The sequence below is a fragment of the Acipenser ruthenus genome, chromosome 1 (genome assembly GCF_902713425.1).
Source record: "Acipenser ruthenus chromosome 1, fAciRut3.2 maternal haplotype, whole genome shotgun sequence".
NCBI lineage: Eukaryota > Metazoa > Chordata > Actinopteri > Acipenseriformes > Acipenseridae > Acipenser > Acipenser ruthenus.
This window is the reverse complement of record NC_081189.1, coordinates 36,110,527-36,128,489: the sequence shown is the minus strand read 5'-3', so window position 1 is coordinate 36,128,489 and position 17,963 is coordinate 36,110,527. Positions and strand designations below refer to the sequence as shown.

Sequence of the window (17,963 nt, the reverse complement as noted above, 5' to 3'; positions counted from 1 at the left end):
GTACTGTCAAAGTTAATTTAATACAGCAGCTACAAAGCTGCCTACTGAAATGTTGACTTGCAGAACCTAGTGTAAGGCTGAACAAAATCTATATTTCCATGTTGGTTTACATTCCAAAAAAGGGAAGTATATTCATTTTTGGTTCAGTATGAACAGTAATCTATTCGAATTGACATTACACAAAAGTCAACCTGTGGCAAGCACCTGGAAAACATGATGCACATAAACCAGCGGACAGGGATTTAGAAGGGATGTAGTCCATGTCAGTTTCCCTTTACAGAACAGATAGAGCTACGGGCTAGCATTGGGATACTTCACACTTCTGAGTTGGTTGCTATTTAATTAAAATCTTACAAACTGCATTTTCCCCCTTTTGAGTCGTTCAAATTGGAACTAAAATCACCAAAAATTCTAAAACAAAAGCAGAATTATACTTTGTCTGAAACACCCTCACTGAGCTCCTGAAGTTGATGTTTAACTTTGGACTTCATGCCTTGTTTAACATTAGCATAGTTGGTTTTGCAAATGGTGCTGTGAGACATAGAATACCTCAGTACATTAGCAGCACACTCTCCCTGCCACACTGTAGGACTTTAACCCTTTAGGGGTGCGATTCTCTCATATTAATCACACCCCTGGAGTGTTCTTTATGCTTTCCGGTAATGTTTTAAATCTAAAAATATATTATTTTATTGTTTTGTTTAATTAATTCTCAATGTGTGAATGCTCCGCAATGCCACTGAGAATTGTTATTTTAAAAAGAATGGTATCAATACTGTTTACCTTTTGTTGCTAGTGCTGTGGTGGAGAAACTACTACTGAAAACAAACATTCTACCAATAACTTTCAATCTTTCTTGCACATGATCCACATCAATCAGGACCAATATAAAAAATATCAGAGCATAAAATAGTTGAGACATTGTTATGCTAAAACACAAAATACAACTGTGAGCAGAGATAATTCTAAAGCTAGTGTAGGGCTGTCAATCGATTAAAAAAATTAATCGCGATTAATCTCACGATTAAAAAAAAATCTTAGTTAATCTCGGTTTTAATCGCATATTAAATTGTTACAATTACTACATCCATCTAATTTAAAATTTGTTTTATTACTGATGCTATTGTTTTTATTATCCTTAACTGTAAATAGAATTGTTTAAAATGTATTTATTTATGTATTTATTTAACCAGGAAATTTACCCAATTAGACCACCACCAAAATGTATTTGGGGCAATAATTTAGAAATTACAAATACAACCAACACAATAAAATGTGCGGTTCAAGCTTGATCAGCAGCACACAGAGATCAGAAAACATAATACGTAGGATACCTATTTATAAATGTGATTGTGAACTGAAATAAATTAGTTTTTTTAAATAAAATTATAAATATGTAGCTATAGTAAGCACTTCTAGGAAATGAACTGTTAATTGTGAAGAGAACATAAAAAAAAAAAAGAAAACTGTCATCATATCCAAAAACTGCAAACTAACAATTGTTAGGCTTTATACTACACACAATTGTTAGGCTTTACATAGCCTACTATGTGCAAAAAATAAAATAAAAAGGAGCAACACAGCCTAACACATGTAAAAAAATTAAAATAATAATAATTTAAAAAAAAAGTATTATCATACTTAGCTTGATATGGGTTTGCAGCGATCCTGCATTTCTGTCGAAACTGTTGTTGTTGTTGTTAATTTGTTGTTGTTATTGTCTGTAGCAGAAGAGCTGCTAGTGTATTTTGAGAAATGAAGGCGTGTTCAGCACGCAGCAGACTTGTACTCGTGTTTGATACTGGAACTCACTTTGACAGTAGACTAAGCGTCTTTCTGTCTAGTGAGCCCGTCAAAAAAAAAGAAAAAAAAAAATCCCATTCATTTTTAGTGCTTTGCTCCATTAAGTGGTTCAGTGACTAGCTTTCTATTTAAACAATAACTGCACTCAGACACTCAATACGATGTTGCTGCGGTCGGGACTGAAGTACAGTGTGCCGAAAGGCTCAACACTCAGCAATGCGATTAATGCGCGTTAAAATAATTAATCTCCAAAAACATTTACTCGTTAAATCACAGAAGTTAACTGCGATTAATTGACAGCCCTAGTTATTATCAAACCTGGTTCCCTGAAATAGAAATGTAACCATTACCGAATGGGTATTTACCTCCTAAAGACCCAAATCCTGAAAACTGTACACCAAAGCTGCTCATTTGAGCCTGTGACACAGTCGTGATCCCACCCTAAAAGGACTGTGCTTACAGATTTCAGCGTCATTTTTCCTTCAAGCCTGCTGCAATCATGGACGCAGTGACCTTGAAGGTTAATGGTTACATTTCTATTTCAGGGAACCAGGGTTATGATAAAACAACAACAACAACAACAACTTCAACTTTGATTTATTTAGCGTCTTATGTGCAGACCTGCACATCAAGGCACTTTACACAAAAAACAATATCTAAAAGAGAAATAAAACAAACCAATCAAAATCAGGACGTAAACACGAAAAGCAAATCTGGCTATAAAAGCAAACAGACAGCAGAGGACAACGAGAGACGCTCTTCTCAAGGGCCTTAACCAAATGTGAGGCCTAACAGATAAGTCATAAGACCTTTTTTAACCCTTCGCGGTCCTATGTCGGACCATGTCCGACATTACAATTTTTGAGAAGGTGTCAGCTGGCTCTTCACATTATCCACCGTAGGGCCCAACCGATGGAGGTGGCCAGTGACAAATTCCGTGTAGGCTTCTGCCTGTGCTCAAGACTAGCCAGTCGTCCAGATAATTGAGCACTCCGATGTGTCTCAATGGTGCCAAAATAGCTTCCATGCACTTCGAGAAAGCACATGGAGTTAGGGAGTAGCTGAATGGCAGGATGCAGAACTCATACGCTGTTCCCTGAAAGGCGAACCGCAGGTACTTCCTTATGCGGATGTGGAAACAGGAGTCTCTGAGTTCCACCGTGTTAAACCAGTTGCCTGGCCTGATTGACTGCAACAGCTGTTGCACTGTCAACATTTTGAACCTCCGCTGCTTAAACACAGTAAGATGTGAAGCTCATGAAAGAAACAATATTCCTCAGCTATGTTATGATCCAATCTGTCTGATTGTCTGGTAATATACTGCATTTATTAATTATCATACATATAATACAACTATACAAATGCTACATCTTAAATGTACAGTATAGTAATATGAAAATGTTAAAAAATGTATATTTTATATACACACATGCACACATACAGTGCCTTGCATAAGTATTCACCCCCTTGGACTTTTCCACATTTTGTAGTGTTACAACCTGGAATTAAAATGGATTTAATTAGGATTTTTTGTCACTGATCTACACAAAATAGTCCATAATGTCGAAGTGGGGAAACAAATCTACATATTTTTCAAAATGATTTACAAATGAAAAACTGAAAAGTCTTGATTGCATAAGTATTCACCTCCTTTGCTGTGACACCCCTAAATAAGCTCTGGTGCAACCAATTGCCTTCAGAAGTCACATAATTAGTTGAATGGAGTCCACCTGTGTGCAATTAAAGTGTCACATGATCTCAGATTAAATACACCTGTTTCTGGAAGGCCCCAGAGTTTGTTAGAGAGCATATCTAAACAAACAGCATCATGAAGACCAAGGTGCTATCAAAACAAGTCCGGGATAAAGTTCTGGAGAAGCACCAATCAGGGTTGGGTTATAAAAAAATATCCCAAACTTTGAACATCCCCTGGAGCACCGTTAAATCCGTTATTAAAAAATGGAAAGAATATGGCACAACCGCGACTCTGCCTAGAGAAGGCCGTCCACCAAAACTCAGTGACCAGGTAAGGCGGGCATTAGTCAGAGAAGCAACCAAGAGGCCAATGGTAACTCTGAAGGAGCTGGAGAGATCCACAGCTGAGATGGGAGAAACTGTCCATGGGACAACTATAACCCGGACGCTCCACAAAGCTGGGCTTTATGGAAGAGTGGCGAGAAGAAAGCCATTGCTGAAAAAAAAAAAAAACATATCAAATCCCGTTTGGATTTTGCCAAAAGGCATGTGGGAGACACAGCAAACATGTGGAAAAATGTTCTCTGGTCTGATGAGACCAAAATTGAACTTTTTGGCCTTAGCACAAAACGCTATGTGTGGCGCAAAGCCAACACTGCTTATGACCCTGAGAACACCATCCCCACAGTGAAGCATGGTGGTGGCAGCATCATGTTATGGGGATGCTTTTCATCAGCAGGGACTGGGAAACTGGTCAGGATTGCGGGCAAGATGGATGGAGCCAAATACAGAGAAATTCTACAGGAAAACCTGTTTCAGTCTGCAAGAGACCTGGGACTAGGGCGGAGGTTCACCTTCCAGCAGGGCAATGACCCTAAACACACAGCCAAAGCTACACTGGAGTGGTTTAAAAACAAGAACCTGAATGTCTTAGAATGGCCCAGTCAAAGCTCAGACCTCAATCCGATTGAGAATCTGTGGCAAGACTTGAAAATTGCTGTTCACCAACGGTCCCCATCCAACTTGACAGAGCTTGAGCAATTTTACCAAGAAGAATGGGCAAAAATTGCAGGATCCAGATGTGCAAAGCTGGTAGAGACTTACCCAAAAAGACTCACAGCTGTAATTGCTGCCAAAGGTGCTTCTACCAAGTATTGACTCAGGGGGGTGAATACTTATGCAACCAACAAATGTCTTTTTTTTTGTTTAATTAACTTTTGTGTCACAATAAAAAATATTTTGCACCTTCAAAGTGTTAAGTATGTTGTGTAAATCAAATGGTAAAAATCCCAATTAAATCCATTTTAATTCCAGGTTGTAACACTACAAAATGTGGGAAAGTCCAAGGGGGGTGAATACTTATGCAAGGCACTGTACATATACACATATCATTTTATATATAATATATATATATATATATATATATATATATATATATATATATATATATATATATGGCTCTTTGAGCTAAAAGATTATATATATATATATATATATATATATATATATCTTTTAGCTCAAAGAGCCATATATATATATATATATATATATATATATATATATATATATATATATATATATATATATATATATATATATATATATAATCCTTGAGATTTATTGTTTAGGTTTCAGCTCACAATGGTTCATAGCAATATGTTTCCTACTAAAGAAAATGTAAGATTAAGGGTAAGAGACCAGTACTAATTTGGTTATTAGTCTCACACTGATGATGCAAAATGCCCTAGTGGGGAAACAAACTAGAAGCATGTTGCAGTTGTCTTTGATAAAGAAAATATTGCTATGCCCATGCTGAGCTCCATTTATAAAAAAAAAAAAAAAAAAAAAAAAAATTCAAGGATGTAAAAATGGGAAAAAACAAGAACTGGAAACCAAATAACATTAATGATACGTAGGTGAGAGAATTATTTAATTGTGTACACCCTATTAATTCTACTTTTAAAGATGAATAATAAAATGTTACATTTAAAAGTACGTCAAGACAACCTGCTCTAGTTCCATGCAGCACTTTTGTCATTCACTTAAAAAATGTAAACCCTGTGCAATACAACAATTCTTACTTCACAATGCAGTTTTCAGCAGCTTCTCCTGAAACACCAAACATTGTCTTTTATCTGGCTTCATCTAGTATAAACTACAACATAACATTTACTAGTTAAAACACTTCTGAAATGAAGCTCCATACACTCAACCGACAGTTACAGTACCTTACCTTGCGTGCGACGCAGGCTGGTCTATGCCTAGCCCCCGATATCTTACTGGCAATCTCTCTTCTGTCAAGAGTTATCTTTTCAGCTTCAGTCTAATCCTGCGTACATTGTTTACATTCCAACAAGGACCCTTGATTGGCTGACTGCCATGCCTGCACTTCTGTAATATAAATAATAAATACTGAAGGAAGGGGAGTTGTATCAAGCAGAACTAAATTCCTTTTAAGTGGCAAGTCTGTACAGTGCCACACAAATGAGACTGCCTCAATCTTTCACATGACAAGAGTATAAGGCAATGCAGGAAGTTTGTGGTCGTCACTTGTGCAGGCTGTGTATTATGTATTGAAAGTCTAGTTTATTTTGATATTTTCTTCTTTTCGTTGTACAGTACCTTCACAGCTATTTTAAAAGAAAGTCTTACTTTACCATGTTTCCATAAACACCACTTATGTAGCAGCCTACTGTTGAGGAAACTTATTTTCAATATAGCAGCCTGATGTCTGAAAGCAGGCCAATACTCTCATTTCTCTGTTATGGCTCCCTAAATATAGTGTTCATATTTATGTACTGTAGCCTCCTTTTACATTTTCTATTGGAACCTTTTTTTTTTTACTTTAACTTTGGTCTGTGTGAGATTGCTAGGCTGTTGGGTGACTGAGGTTATGTTTGAAACAAAAATTGGGTGGTTTGTTCATTATTTTATTTGTCAAAATAATCTGAAATAAGAAAACCACTTCAACACCACTGGAAAAATTTCAAGGAGCAATTTCAACAACCCTAAATTATCTAGAGCATTTACACTAATACAATTCATACAGCCGGTGGTGCTATTTGCATGTATTAGAAAACAATGAATCCAAAGTAATTTCACTCATAACCACCTGTCAAGTTTTGCGTGTTTACTATTACATTTTATTATTAACCACTACTCTGCAGAAAAACTGTAACCCAACTCTTCAGAAATCCTGCACAGAACCCAGACTGACTGTATTGCAAGATACTCCACAAGGTTTACCTGCTGAACAGCATTCTTAAAGGCATTCCATTGGGTGAAACCAAAAACGTTAGAACACTGGCTTAAAGAATCTGAACCAGGATTTCCTTAAACGTGTACTTTAGCTGTAAGGACCCACAGTTCATACAGGGCTTAAGGCATTTTTACTCAGATAGGTATCACTCAACTATTAAACACTCAATCATGCTCAATTAATAGTAAAATAAACTCAAGTTCAGTGGCAAATGTTTCGACTAGAAATTTTTCCAATGTCATTTGAAGACACTGAAAAATACTTTTAGTCGAAATGTTAGTCATTGAATTTAAGTTTTTGAGTATTTCTTGATACACTCTTGTTAAACTAAATTGGCTGTGATATCCCTCTATTAACCTTTAGCCTGCTGGGAGATTGTTCGGAGCACTTTATTGTTGTATGTTTCATTCACAAAAGAAAAGCGTGCCATTTTTAGGACCCCTGAACTCACCCCCCCATCCACCCACCCACCCACCCACACACACACACCTTTTATTTTAAAATCTAACCTTTTACATACAATGCTTTTCCCATTCATTCAAATATGACTTACGGTATGTACAATTAACTAAAATGCTTTCTGCTACAGAAAAATCTTTAACGCTCCTTTGGGTAAAAAGAACAATTATTATGTACAGTGATTTACCTCCAGCACAAAACAATTCACCTACAGTAGTTTTCATTTAGCACATCCTGATAAAAGTAATTAAGACTAACTGGTGGAGTAAATGATAATTACGTCAATGTGTAATTACCTTTAGTGAATAACAAGGCATAATGTAATTTCCCTGTTATTCCCCCTTTCATGATTTTCCATGCAATCAATAATGCCACAAACTACAGATATGCCACAAACTACAGATATCACAATTGGCACACAGGGTTAGATGTAAGTATAGGCACTGTGCAAATAATTGCAGATGCACAATTCTAATTGCATTGCGGCCAGGCAATTATTTTGCACTGTGCCCTATGTAAGATTAAAAAATGATCCCCAATTATGATAATGAGGGTCTCAATTTAGCGGCCGCACTTGCAGCCTAGAGGTGATGGAGTTAGTAGTACAGAGAGCAGTAGGCACTGTAAGACATCTGTGGAGCATGAAAATACAAACCATGCTCAGAGGAAGGGCAGCAATGTACTCTTGGCGTACAGAAAAGAAAAGAAGCGTTTTCTGAGTAGGAGTTGAAAGTCCTTAAGGCTGAGGTCACTCAGCATGAAAATTGAGTTGTTTGGAAAAGCCTCAGCCAACATCAGTTATGCTAGTATCCTTAGGAAATCATATGTATTGGCCTGCCCTTTTCAGTATGAAATCCAGAAATTTACCTAGCACTCTGGAAAAGGTGGATTGGGCTATTCCTCCAGGCATTACAACTGTGGTCTGAAAGGAACCAGAGGCTAAGTAGTGCAGAGAACACCGCACTTTCACATGTGCAGGGATAGAAGTCCCTAGATTGACGTTGGGGTCTAGCTCATCCCTCAATTCAGCTATTAGCGGAGTGAGACAATGTGTTGGCAACGCATCCTCCAGCATCCCAAACAGTGACCCTGGGATTGAATTTGCGGGGTCGTCTTTGTCTTGCCCATCTCCGAATGTGTTCCTGCCTCTCCTCAACAAGAGCCAAGTGTCGCCGATCTAAGATTTTGGTAGTTTCAAATGTGTCATCGTGACAAAGAAGTCCCACACAAGTTAATAACCCCTCAGCTCCAAGCTAGTGCCAGTGGAATCACATACTGTTACTTTTCCCTAGTTCCAGAATGCAGGAAGCAAAACAGACAAAGCACTGCAGTGCAAAAAGACGGAGCGTGCGCCATTTATTTTAAATACAAAAATAAAATAAATATTTAAACAGAAAAACAGTGCTCAAACAAACAAAATCACGAACACAAATAATATTATGATCCCAGGACAGGCTGGGCAGTGGCTGTCACTGTTCCCAGAATCTTTTTAGTTTCGTTTTCTGCTTGCTTGCTCTCCCATTCCTCCTTTGAACACCCACACGGAATGCAGAGAGCTGCAGGTTTATATGCAGATGACCAAAGTTGAAGAAATAGCCAGTTTGGATAGAACTATGTGGAACTTTAGCCTCACAAAAGTGGCCATAAGCAATGCTTGAATGCATGACAAATGCAACTTCAAAGATCTGCCAAAAATCCAAAATCCCCGGATACCATAATATTTTGCTTGATGCTTGTAGATCTCATCAACATCTATCCAAACATATGGGTGATTTTTTGGAGTCCCCCCACGCAAGTTATTATGGCATAAACTTGGTACAAATAGCAAAAATGAATTTCAAGGGGGTTTAATGACCAGTGGTGGGACTTGAAACCAAATGTTTTTCACAGAATTTGGAAGACTGGTTCCTAAGGTTCTTACAGCAATACTTACATTTTAGGACCCACATCCCCTACAGGGTAAAGGGTTAGGCTGAAGTTCGAATAAAACTTGTCAGTTACATCTCGTCTGGCAATTTTCCAGAAGCGAGTAGGGTGCTCCTAATATTTTTTTTCTTCTGAAAAGCCCTATTCAGTATAAGTAGAACGAGGGGCTACACAGGATGGTAGCATCTAAATTGCCCCCAGGGTGATTTTTCTGGTCAAGGTCCCTTTCTCACTTTAGGTTGACCTTTGCAAGGCCACAGGTCGAAGGGGACATTTAAAAAAAAAAAAATAATGGTTATCATTTCTGAAATCTGCGTGTCTGAGAACCCCCAGGTGAATTTTTTTAGAAAAATTTGAGACGGACGTGCAACAAAATGTCCCTTTTCTGGTTGAGTTGGCGTGGAATGACCCACATACCTGATAGTCTGTTTGACTCATCACATTTGCACTGAAGGGGTCAGCACTTATTTTACTATACAACAAGGGTATTTTTTCTTGCCTGTGACAGTCCTAATGATGTAGGCTAGGTCAACTCATTCAGTCTATTTAATTTTTTCACTTATCACTATTAAAACACAAGCATGTGAAGCATAAACTACAGACTTGCTCAGTTTGGACTGTAGAGCCAACTGACTGAAATTCTCACTTTTTGACAAGTTTAGTATACCGGTAGGTATTAGTATACCGTTAGATATGGCACCAGACATGGAGAATCTCAAGATTATATTAATAGAGTACAGTACACACACATCAAGTGTGTGCAGGCCTATTCTTCCATGCTTACATTATGAAATGCTTTTTGCACGAAAGGTCACAATAGTGTCTAACTGTGTGTCAGCAAGCCTGAGAGCTAATCACTGGTACAGATTTAAAAGGACAGCAGGCTTTACATCTGTCAATGACCTTGTATGCAGGAACTATTGGAATGTGTAGTATACAGGAATAATGGGATTCCTTTTGTAGTGTTACTTCATTGTACTGCAACAATACAGTATTACAAAGCGACTATCAACATATTGCAATACACTGTACAAATACAGCAGCACCTTTTTATAAAGGATCCTGCCCTAGTGACAATGCATCACATTATGCCTTTACATGGCTACCACACCGCTAGTTTGGTTTATGTTTCCAGACAAATTTGTTGTCTCTAACTACTAGTGGGGAAAAAAGGTAATGTTTAATTGCTTATTTTTATGTTCTAGCAAAAATACTGCTGTTTCAGTTGTACATTACATGATTGACGAAGCAATGGGAAATAAAAATGTGAGGCCTTGACTGTTTATGTATCACTTCACCATGGAGAACTTTCTGCCGGGGTGCTTTCAATCACACAGCAGGAGGGTGCCCTACATCTGTATCTCCTAGGTGGAAAGGTTAAAGATGCTGTGCAACTGTGTGCCTGATCAATATTACATGAAGCTGGAAAAACAGGAAGTAAATGTAACCAAATAGCAAACAAACAAATGTAAATAAGCAAATATTAATGAATACAACTTAACTATTTATTAGAGTTCGGGTTTACCCAGTGGAAGTGGGTTGTCGAGGATTTGTGGCACACTCTACAACCCGGTTTCTCAGAGACGTCGGATTCAGTGGCCAAGAGTTGCGTCGCACAGTGAAGAACTTATCTGAAGCAGCAGAGAGGAGCAGCAACTGGCTGTGGTTGAGACGGAAAGATTCTGGCTGGGGACAGGTAAGTAAGCTGGGCTGAGTTGAGTGGGGGACGGAGGGGGGTGATGCTGGGACGCCAGAATCACCGTCGAGCCCTCTTGAGGTGTCGTGGGCTAGTCGACGAAACACTGAGGATGGAAGGTGCCCACTTGAAAACCCCAGAGATGTACCCTACTTAGCTCAATCCAGACGGTTGTCATGCTGATGCGCTGGGGAGGCCGCACTTCGGTTGATCCCCGGAGCCAGCATCGCAGCCGTTGTGTGTGCTGATGCGCCAGGGAGGCAAAATAAGCTAATCCCTGGAGCCAGCATTACACTTCAGCCATTAACACCAGACAGAAGGATATCTACATCATCATATGGAAGGAAACGTAAATGGATGGAGACGCATATGGATCACATTAGTTTACTGTAAAGCTACGTCTTAGTTGGTGCTTATCTTGGCGAGAGCCGAGTTCAAATCAGCATGAAGTTTTAACATCTACTCTCGTGTAATGGAAATCATGAAGATCTGGATACGTCCAGTGACTGCTGTGAATAGTGCAGCTGGCAACAAGGGAAAGACCTTGTGACAGCCTGGAGAGACAGCTGACAGGAGGAAAGAGACCCCATTGGGGCTGGTAAGGGTTAGCTACCCTTGTCGGCAGTATCCAGCTCTGTGTTTACAGGATGCTGGAGACACCCGCCCAAGGCTTCTAAGAAATTAAAGAGAAAAATACCCCTAGAGTCTGCGAGAGCGGGGGCGGAAGATGACTCAACGTTGGACAACACGGTTAACGACTTAGGAACGGAAACGGATATGAGTATGGAGAGTACTTCACAAAAGACTAGTTCAAGATCTGCAGTTAACAAAGACATGGAACTCCAGGTTTGTGTCTGCGGCTGGAGCAAGGCGACAACGGCCAGGGGTTTGAAGATTCATCAAGGGAGAATGAAATGCTTGAGGGAGAAGGGACAAGGGCCTCGCATTGATCAGTACTTCTTACGAAGTCAGTCAAGTCAGTCGAATGAAATCCAGCGACAGGAAGCAAACCACAGTTCGCAGGATATCAGCACCCCTGTCATAGATGTGAGGAGGACTTGCATGGACACAGTTAGTGATGAACCTAATGATCCTTGTGAACCCGGTCAGACAAACCAGCATAAGAGAGAAAAGAACCTCAACGGGCACAAGCCTGGAGTTAAATGGCCAAGAGCTTGTGAGAAAACTGCATGGGACACAGTAAACACAGATCTCTGCGTTGCATTGGAAAGATTAAGTGGAACAGTTGAAAAGAAGCTGGATAAATTTGGGGACATCATCTACGCATATGGAAGTGAGAGGTTTGGAGTTGAAAAAAGGAAGGAAAAAGTACAAACTATTCCTGGAAAGTCTAGACGGCAGCAGGAGATTGAACGCTTAGTTAGAGAAAGGAGACAGCTGAGGAACCAATGGAGAAGAGCAGAACAAAGTCAGAAGGAGGGACTCAATCTCTTACAAAGGGTCATAAAAGATAAGCTTGCAACATTGCGCAGAGCTGAGCGCCTACGGAAACGCTACAAAAAGAAGGAGCGTGCGAGAGCTAACTTTTATAAAGACCCATTCAAATTTGTAAAGAAGTTATTCACCAGTGAGAAGAATGGCACACTAAAAGCATCTAAGGTTGAGCTGGAGAGATATTTGGAGGAAACACATACAGATTCAAAAAGGCAGGAGCCTATGTCAATTCCGTCAGACATCCCACCTATCAATCCACCAGAATACCAAATGGAGGACTGTGCACCTAAGTGGAAAGAAATAGAGCAAGCTGTGAAAAAAGCAAGGGCTTCATCATCTCCAGGGCCTAATGGAGTTCCGTACAGAGTGTACAAGAGTGCTTCAGGAGTTCTACGAATTCTGTGGAAATTGATGAAAGTGGCATGGGAAAAACAGGTTGTACCAAGAGCATGGCGCCGAGCAGGTGGAGTCTTTATACCTAAAGAAAAAGATTCTACAAGCATCAGTCAGTTTCGTCCCATTTCCCTATTAAATGTAGAAGGCAAGATTTTCTTCAGCATTATTGCTCAGAGATTGTCAGCTTACCTATTAAAGAACTGCTTCATTGACACTTCAATACAAAAAGCGGGCATTCCAGGTTTCCCAGGTTGCTTAGAACACATCAATGTGATCTGGCAACAAATTCAATCAGCTAAAAAGGAGAGGAAGGAGCTCCATGTGACATTCCTGGATTTGGCTAATGCATATGGTTCAGTGCCACATGAACTACTTTGGGCAGCATTTGATTTTTTCAGTGTACCGATGACAATAACAAATTTAGTGAAAGCCTATTTTGGAGATTTGCAATTCAGTTTTTCAACTTCAGAATTCAGCACTACATGGCAATGCCTAGAGGTTGGAATAATGGCAGGATGCACCATTTCTCCACTGGCTTTTACCATGGCAATGGAAGTAATCATTAGGGCGTCAAAATGGGTAGTAGGAGGAGAGCGCTTGGCTTCTGGAATGCGACTACCACCAATTCGAGCATACATGGATGACATGACAACCATGACTACAACAGTAGCCTGCACTAATCGATTATTGGGCAAATTAACCAATAACATTGAATGGGCACGAATGCAATTCAAGCCCACTAAATCAAGGAGCATCTCTATAATTAAAGGCAAAGTAGTAGATAAAACATTCTTCATTAATGGTGAGGCAATACCAACAGTATCTGAGAAGCCAGTGAAGAGTCTTGGGAGATGGTACGACGGGGATCTAAAGGACACAGTTCGTGTGGGAGAAGTTAGACAACAAGCAGTGGAAGGGTTGAAGAGCATAGACAGCTGCGCTCTACCAGGTAAACTAAAACTCTGGTGCTTTCAGTTTGGTCTACTGCCGAGGTTGCTGTGGCCACTGACTGTGTACGAGGTTTCTTTGACAACAGTAGAGAAGCTGGAAGCTTTAATCAGTTCATACATCAGGAAATGGTTGGGAGTTCCACGCTGCCTCAGCAGAGTGGGACTTTATGGTAAAGGAATACTGCAGCTACCAGTCTCTGCTCTAACCGAGGAGTTTAAGTGCGCCAAGGTCAGACTGGAAATGACATTAGTAGAGTCACGCGATATATGCGTAAGGGAGGCAGCACCTGTGTTGAAAACTGGAAGAAAGTGGGCGGCAAAGAAAGCTGTGGAAGATGCAAAGGCTGCCCTTCGAATTGGTGATATCATGGGGCAAGTTCAGCATGGAAGAGGGGGTCTTGGTTTCAGTTCAACTCCTCCTACATGGCACAAGGCGGCCCCAGCTCAAAGAAGGAAGCTGGTAGTCAACGAGGTGCAAAAGCAGGAGGAGAGGATGAGGTGTATAAAGGCCATTTCCCAGGCCAAACAGGGAGAATGGATGAGATGGGAGAGTGTGGAACAACGCAAGATTGGCTGGCAAGACCTATGGTCAATGGAACAGAGCAGGATCAGTTTCCTCATCAGGTCAACATATGATGTTCTCCCATCACCACAGAACCTAAACCTCTGGGTAGGAGAGGATCCCTCATGTCCTTTGTGTTCATCACCTGCAACATTAAGGCACATTTTGACAGGATGTAAGGTGGCTCTTAGCCAAGGACGGTTTACTTGGCGCCATGACCAAGTGCTGCGATGTTTGGCCTTAGCATTGGAAGACAAGCGTAACATGACCAATAAGTTGCCACCTGTTCCATCAAAACATTACACACAAAAGACAACATTCCTCCGCCCAGGAGAGCAACCACCAAGAAAAGGTGTTAAAACCAATCCTCGCCCAGGACAACTGGAAGCTGCTAGAGACTGGAATATGCTGGCAGATGTTGGTCAACGGCTTATTTTTCCACCTGAGATTGCCACCACTAACCTTCGACCAGATATTGTCTTGTGGTCTGGATCAGCACGCCTTGTTCACCTGGTAGAGTTAACAGTGCCATGGGAGGACGCTGTAGATGAGGCGTATGAGAGGAAGAAACTGCGGTATGCTCAACTAGCCACTGAAGCGGAACAGCGAGGATGGAGAGTTCGGGTTTACCCAGTGGAAGTGGGTTGTCGAGGATTTGTGGCACACTCTACAACCCGGTTTCTCAGAGACGTCGGATTCAGTGGCCAAGAGTTGCGTCGCACAGTGAAGAACTTATCTGAAGCAGCAGAGAGGAGCAGCAACTGGCTGTGGTTGAGACGGAAAGATTCTGGCTGGGGACAGGTAAGTAAGCTGGGCTGAGTTGAGTGGGGGACGGAGGGGGGTGATGCTGGGACGCCAGAATCACCGTCGAGCCCTCTTGAGGTGTCGTGGGCTAGTCGACGAAACACTGAGGATGGAAGGTGCCCACTTGAAAACCCCAGAGATGTACCCTACTTAGCTCAATCCAGACGGTTGTCATGCTGATGCGCTGGGGAGGCCGCACTTCGGTTGATCCCCGGAGCCAGCATCGCAGCCGTTGTGTGTGCTGATGCGCCAGGGAGGCAAAATAAGCTAATCCCTGGAGCCAGCATTACACTTCAGCCATTAACACCAGACAGAAGGATATCTACATCATCATATGGAAGGAAACGTAAATGGATGGAGACGCATATGGATCACATTAGTTTACTGTAAAGCTACGTCTTAGTTGGTGCTTATCTTGGCGAGAGCCGAGTTCAAATCAGCATGAAGTTTTAACATCTACTCTCGTGTAATGGAAATCATGAAGATCTGGATACGTCCAGTGACTGCTGTGAATAGTGCAGCTGGCAACAAGGGAAAGACCTTGTGACAGCCTGGAGAGACAGCTGACAGGAGGAAAGAGACCCCATTGGGGCTGGTAAGGGTTAGCTACCCTTGTCGGCAGTATCCAGCTCTGTGTTTACAGGATGCTGGAGACACCCGCCCAAGGCTTCTAAGAAATTAAAGAGAAAAATACCCCTAGAGTCTGCGAGAGCGGGGGCGGAAGATGACTCAACGTTGGACAACACGGTTAACGACTTAGGAACGGAAACGGATATGAGTATGGAGAGTACTTCACAAAAGACTAGTTCAAGATCTGCAGTTAACAAAGACATGGAACTCCAGGTTTGTGTCTGCGGCTGGAGCAAGGCGACAACGGCCAGGGGTTTGAAGATTCATCAAGGGAGAATGAAATGCTTGAGGGAGAAGGGACAAGGGCCTCGCATTGATCAGTACTTCTTACGAAGTCAGTCAAGTCAGTCGAATGAAATCCAGCGACAGGAAGCAAACCACAGTTCGCAGGATATCAGCACCCCTGTCATAGATGTGAGGAGGACTTGCATGGACACAGTTAGTGATGAACCTAATGATCCTTGTGAACCCGGTCAGACAAACCAGCATAAGAGAGAAAAGAACCTCAACGGGCACAAGCCTGGAGTTAAATGGCCAAGAGCTTGTGAGAAAACTGCATGGGACACAGTAAACACAGATCTCTGCGTTGCATTGGAAAGATTAAGTGGAACAGTTGAAAAGAAGCTGGATAAATTTGGGGACATCATCTACGCATATGGAAGTGAGAGGTTTGGAGTTGAAAAAAGGAAGGAAAAAGTACAAACTATTCCTGGAAAGTCTAGACGGCAGCAGGAGATTGAACGCTTAGTTAGAGAAAGGAGACAGCTGAGGAACCAATGGAGAAGAGCAGAACAAAGTCAGAAGGAGGGACTCAATCTCTTACAAAGGGTCATAAAAGATAAGCTTGCAACATTGCGCAGAGCTGAGCGCCTACGGAAACGCTACAAAAAGAAGGAGCGTGCGAGAGCTAACTTTTATAAAGACCCATTCAAATTTGTAAAGAAGTTATTCACCAGTGAGAAGAATGGCACACTAAAAGCATCTAAGGTTGAGCTGGAGAGATATTTGGAGGAAACACATACAGATTCAAAAAGGCAGGAGCCTATGTCAATTCCGTCAGACATCCCACCTATCAATCCACCAGAATACCAAATGGAGGACTGTGCACCTAAGTGGAAAGAAATAGAGCAAGCTGTGAAAAAAGCAAGGGCTTCATCATCTCCAGGGCCTAATGGAGTTCCGTACAGAGTGTACAAGAGTGCTTCAGGAGTTCTACGAATTCTGTGGAAATTGATGAAAGTGGCATGGGAAAAACAGGTTGTACCAAGAGCATGGCGCCGAGCAGGTGGAGTCTTTATACCTAAAGAAAAAGATTCTACAAGCATCAGTCAGTTTCGTCCCATTTCCCTATTAAATGTAGAAGGCAAGATTTTCTTCAGCATTATTGCTCAGAGATTGTCAGCTTACCTATTAAAGAACTGCTTCATTGACACTTCAATACAAAAAGCGGGCATTCCAGGTTTCCCAGGTTGCTTAGAACACATCAATGTGATCTGGCAACAAATTCAATCAGCTAAAAAGGAGAGGAAGGAGCTCCATGTGACATTCCTGGATTTGGCTAATGCATATGGTTCAGTGCCACATGAACTACTTTGGGCAGCATTTGATTTTTTCAGTGTACCGATGACAATAACAAATTTAGTGAAAGCCTATTTTGGAGATTTGCAATTCAGTTTTTCAACTTCAGAATTCAGCACTACATGGCAATGCCTAGAGGTTGGAATAATGGCAGGATGCACCATTTCTCCACTGGCTTTTACCATGGCAATGGAAGTAATCATTAGGGCATCAAAATGGGTAGTAGGAGGAGAGCGCTTGGCTTCTGGAATGCGACTACCACCAATTCGAGCATACATGGATGACATGACAACCATGACTACAACAGTAGCCTGCACTAATCGATTATTGGGCAAATTAACCAATAACATTGAATGGGCACGAATGCAATTCAAGCCCACTAAATCAAGGAGCATCTCTATAATTAAAGGCAAAGTAGTAGATAAAACATTCTTCATTAATGGTGAGGCAATACCAACAGTATCTGAGAAGCCAGTGAAGAGTCTTGGGAGATGGTACGACGGGGATCTAAAGGACACAGTTCGTGTGGGAGAAGTTAGACAACAAGCAGTGGAAGGGTTGAAGAGCATAGACAGCTGCGCTCTACCAGGTAAACTAAAACTCTGGTGCTTTCAGTTTGGTCTACTGCCGAGGTTGCTGTGGCCACTGACTGTGTACGAGGTTTCTTTGACAACAGTAGAGAAGCTGGAAGCTTTAATCAGTTCATACATCAGGAAATGGTTGGGAGTTCCACGCTGCCTCAGCAGAGTG

General features: G+C 41.2%; 1 protein-coding gene across 4 annotated transcripts in view; it reads right to left on the bottom strand.

Moving 5' to 3' along the window:
- The window catches only part of LOC117421298 (ras-related protein Rab-27B), a 76,702-nt gene that overhangs the window by 17,905 nt on the left and 40,834 nt on the right, over positions 1–17,963 (bottom strand). The window contains exon 2 of one of the 4 annotated variants that reach the window (XM_034035510.3): positions 5,732–5,889. The exons of the other annotated variants lie outside the window; for them this stretch is intronic. The gene's annotated coding sequence lies outside the window, so the exon portion shown is untranslated. The remainder of the gene's footprint in view (positions 1–5,731; positions 5,890–17,963) is intronic. 4 annotated transcript variants of the gene reach the window in all.